This window comes from Phaseolus vulgaris, chromosome 4, assembly GCF_051622355.1.
Source record: "Phaseolus vulgaris cultivar YP4 chromosome 4, ASM5162235v1, whole genome shotgun sequence".
Classification (NCBI taxonomy): Eukaryota; Viridiplantae; Streptophyta; class Magnoliopsida; order Fabales; family Fabaceae; genus Phaseolus; species Phaseolus vulgaris.
Genome location: NC_143501.1, coordinates 32,812,731 through 32,817,981, shown reverse-complemented (window position 1 = coordinate 32,817,981; position 5,251 = coordinate 32,812,731).

Below are 5,251 nucleotides of genomic sequence, written 5' to 3'. Positions count from 1 at the left end.
GGCCCTAACCGACTCGGCTCGACTCAATATCGGCCACTCAACTCAACTTAGCCCAAGGTTGACTCGGCTCGACTTTGGCCCATAGCGACTCGATTCGACTTGGGTTCGGACGACTCGGCTCGACGTGGACTTGAGCCGACTTTGCTCAACTTGAGCCCGGATTGTCTTGGCTCAGCCTAGATCGGGCCAACTCAAAATTCAACCCAAAATACAATTTTGATAATCCAAAAATGTATCCAATCTATATTTAATCCATATCCAATTAAATGGATTGGATTTAAAATTCAAAAATATGGATTTGGATTTGAGACAAATACATTTAAATGGATTAAAACTAATATGGATTTGGATAATTATAGACTGAATTTTGTAATTTGGATTTTTTATTCACCCAAACTAACCTTATGCAACACATAATAACACCAGTATAAATATCACCTTCTTCCGGAATATCCTTTCTTGCATATGTTAATCATAATTATCAATATCAGAGAGTAACATGCAGAAGTCAATCCCAAAAACGTTATGGTGGGATAGTTCATAGCAAGATGACTCATTTGAAAGCCCGATATCTCCAGTGATACTCATTATATTTTTTTTTATCTATTTGGAGCATTGTACCTCAACCTTCTCTGTTATTTTCTTTGTACAACACCCATCTTCACTTTTCATTGAATGTTTAACATGCTTTGTATTTGAAATATGACCGTCTTTTTGAATTTTGGTTGTTTTACTTATTTTGCTGTTCTTTTTTTTTTTGGTTCTGAATTAGAGGGTTGGTTAGGTGAGGGAGACAATGCATTAGAGGGAATGAAGGTGAGGTGATGAGAGGTTATAAACTATTATAATAGGTTTGATAGATGAGGTACAGGCCTACCTTTAATGAATCCAGATGTTCCTAACTTTAATGATTTGGCTGGTAGCATTGATTATGCTTATACCTTTTCTGATTGCACTTCACTTGGCTATTTTTTTTTATCAGCAATAAATTAATAGAATAATTAGAGACACTTAAGGGGTGTCCCAACCCTTTTACAAACCCACTCTAAAGTTAAGCAAACAACAGTATAAACTAGAGTTACAAATAATTCACTTAACACTAGAGGGATTACAGGGGAAAACTAGCTGCTTCTTAGAACATCCTACACACCAACTAGCCAACCCCACCAAACCATACCCTCTTATTTCTTCCTTCTTCATACGTGACATGGTCACTACTACAGTTATATAACCTTCACTTACTCTCTGAATTAGCCGTTGCCAAGAAAGGTAATAATAACAACAACTACCACCAAACAAACAGTAGCAGTAGCACTTCAAAATGTAGCACCCTTAATCCCTTCAATTTGCTACCAGGCATATGCTTCCACCATAACCAACCGACTCTCTTTAGAACATTTCACACCATCATGATCTTACATCAGCCTCAGTCTGCCCAACATGGCCGCTCCTAATACAAGCCAAAACCCAACTCCATCTGCTACAACAACAAACTATTCTTTTACTAAACCTCATATTCGTATTTAATGCCATGAGACACTTCATATTCGTCTCTCAACCCTTTCAATATACCAATGGTCTCATCAATAGTTCAGACTCAACCACCGGTTGGAGACACCTCTGCAGTGCTGAATCCTTCCATGTGTGCTTCTGGTAGTCATGAACAGTTGTTGCTCCAGCACTTAATCTCTGTTCTTTACCAGCCTCTGCTCAAAATCTCCATGAAATTTGGTTCCAGCAGCAGGACGTCCAGCAGCTTACCAACTCCTTTCATCACTTTGATAAACAACCAGCAGATCTGATGTATCAACTTCAGAACAGGGACTGCACAGAATTCTTTACCGGGCTAAGCGTAACTACATCTCTACTTTATATCAGCACTTCAACATTTATCGCCCTGCACCCCTTCAACATAGTTATATTGTACCTGCATAAACTTCAGCAAACGTTAATTAACATAATTTTGGCAGCTTCTACTTTGTGTCTTTAGTTTGTTCCGACATAGGCTTTCCTTCGAGATAGTCCCAACATAAGATTAAATTGTCTTAACATCAACACCACTAGTTATGACATCATTGGAACCAAGCCATTGGGTAATTCTTTCTTTAAATGGTAAAGGCAGCATCCTTAGTTCCATAACCATATGCCATCAATACACCATCCAGAAATCAGTCCAGCCAATACCTGCCAAACTACACCCTCTCTACCATCCAAGTCACTTCCATGGATTCTTAGTGAAGTAAACCCCATACGTAGCGCTGACATAGTTCAACACCAGCTACAACCAAACTGAATCTGCACCAAACCATGTCACAGAAAAACTAGTACCAGAAACCAGCATCTGCCTATGGCTTGAGCCTTAGCCTTCAAACCTCTACCTCAAGCAGGTATGACTTGGTCCATATAATACTATAGGCACTCCCTACTCTCCTGCAGCCCACCACCTAGCAGAAAATTAGGCATGACATTGGAGGTCCCATACTTTAGAATTTGCCTCCAAGAAACACGTTCACAAACCAGCAACCATCCATGGTTTATAGTACATCAAATGTATTGACCTTACCTCGCCATAATCCACCACCAATCAACCCTTACCACTACCTTCTTCTCGCTCCTTTTATGGATCATTACTCCAGCCTTGGACCTTCGGGTCTACTAAAACACCTCAAGAGACACTCATCATGAGCATCTGCACATACCAGGAAAAACACCACACCCACCAGTGACGCCTTGATACATCTCCAAAACAACGGAAAACGAAAACCAACTCCTCCATCAGCAACACATCTAGCTCCAACCCCTATTGACATTCCCCCAACAACCACACCAAGCCCCAGAAACTCCCACCTCCACTTCAGACCACGGTCTTATACTACGTTCGCCCCCCACCTGGACTACTCAAGGGTTAAACCTCCATGGAACCAAAACATCAGTAACATGACCAGGCTCACATTATAGCAGAAAAAATTCAATTCCTCGCTCCACCAGAAATATCCTCGCTTTCTAATAGTCCACATTAAGCTGAAGGGGCCCTTCTTCCACACCTCCACTACTTATAACTACAAATACAGGACCAAGGATTTAAAATCCAATCTGAGAACGAGTAAGAGAACTTGTGACCCTTGTGCTTCAACCATAACCACGATTTGAGTTGGGCCTTCTGCAACACTTCTTCAGCGTCACATACTCCTTCTCTAAACACCACTGCATTTCTATGCTCCCACAGGCTCCAAATTATAGTTGTCCATACCCCTTTCCAGACCAAATTCTGTACTCGACTACCACTTACCAGATGGAAGCTCTCAAAGTGTACCGTAATGTCATTGTGTTGAACAGACAGAATGCCTATCCATTTATGGCACATGGACCACACCCGCCATGCATGTTCACAATCCACGAAAAGATGTTGGCTGGACTCCTCCGCAGATAGACATAGTGCACACATGGTAGAGTTCATGACAACCCCCCGACTTCTCAAACTCATTCTTGTAGGGATTCTCCCTAACAGTACCCTCCAGGCCAAAAGCAAAACATTAGGAAAAGTTTTCACCTTCCAGAGGAGGGTAAACACCTCTTTCTTTGGAACCCTTTCAGGCTTTGACAAACACTCATACGCTGCACTTACCGAAAACACGCCATCTTTACCGCTCCTCCACAACAGGGTATCCTCCTCATCCTTCCTAACTCTGACCCTGGAGATGTGGTTTCCAAGATCATATTCCAATTCCGATTCCCATTCAAATCTACTTCTCCTCCAATTCATGGTCCACCTCCACTCCAGATCATCCCATACTCCTACCTCTCCCACCTTTTGACCTTGATTTAGAGAAAGAGAATACAATCTTGGATACAAAAACATCAACGTTGAATTACCAACCCACACATCCTCCCAAAATCTAACTTTATCACCACTTCCTAGGTTCCATCCAACTTGTTCTACGAACCACCCTTCACCTTCTCCTTCTTTACACACCTTCACCAGATCCCTCCACCACCATGACTGCAATTTCACAGGTACATGGCCACAACTTGTATCCAATCCATACTTTGAGTTTAGCACTTCATTCCACCTCCCTTCAAGACCAGATATAGTCCACCACTTCCACTTTGCCAGCAACGCATAATTAAACTTTCTTATGTCTCTGATGCCCAACCCTCCGTCCCGTTTCTGTTTGCAAATATCTTTCCAACTAATCCACGAGATAGCTTTATTTCCCTTCCCCCAACCCCACAAGAATCTCCTTTGTATGCTAGTAATACTCTTACATACTACCTCAGGTGCTTTAAACAGGGACAGGTAGTATAGTGGAACCGCCGACAGGACTGACTTGACCAGGCACAATCTTCCTGCCATAGACAGAAACCTCCCTTTCCATACACTAAGCCTGGATTTAAGCTTGCTCAACACAGGCTCCCAAAATTTCTTCTTTCTTGGATTACCCCCCACTTCTATACCCAAGTAAATAAAGGGTACCTCCATCTGAGAACAATTTAGGGTCTTCGCATAACAATCCATATTGCTTTTCCTAACATTTACACCTGCCAGCTTTGACTTATGGAAGTTAATCTTCGGCCCAGACGCTAGCTCAAAACCCCTGAGAATGGCCTTCAGTATAGACACATTAGAGTAAGAGTCATGGCATAAAAACAAAGTGTCATCAGCAAACTGTAGTATACTTATCTCCACCTCTTTCCTTCCAATGTTAAGGCCTTTGTAGAGATTAACCTTCGCAGCTTGCCTTACTAACCCTGCGAGCCCTTCAGCTACCACTATAAAGAGAAAAGGAGCAAGGGGGTCACCCTGCCTAAGCCCCCGTGACGGACAAAATTCCTCCGTTGGGCTTCTATTTACCAACACCGAGACCATTGCACTAGCTAGACATCCTTTGATCCACGTAATCCATTTACAATGGAAACCCAGCCTCTGGAGCATGTCAAAAAGGAACTCCCATCGGACGGAATCGTAGGCTTTTTCAAAGTCCACCTTAAAGCACAACCCACTCATCCGTCGCCTCCTAATGTCTTCAAACACCTCATTGGCCGTTAAGACACTATCAAGAATCCCTCTGTCCCTAAGGAAAGAAGATTGGCACTCATCAATAACTACTGGTAATACTTTCTTCATCCGTTCTGCTAGCACCTTAGAGATGATTTTGTACATTACACCCACCAAGGAAATTGGTCTATATTGTTCGAGATTAGACGGGTCTCTTACTTTTGGAACTAGAGCGACAAACGAGGCATTGCACCC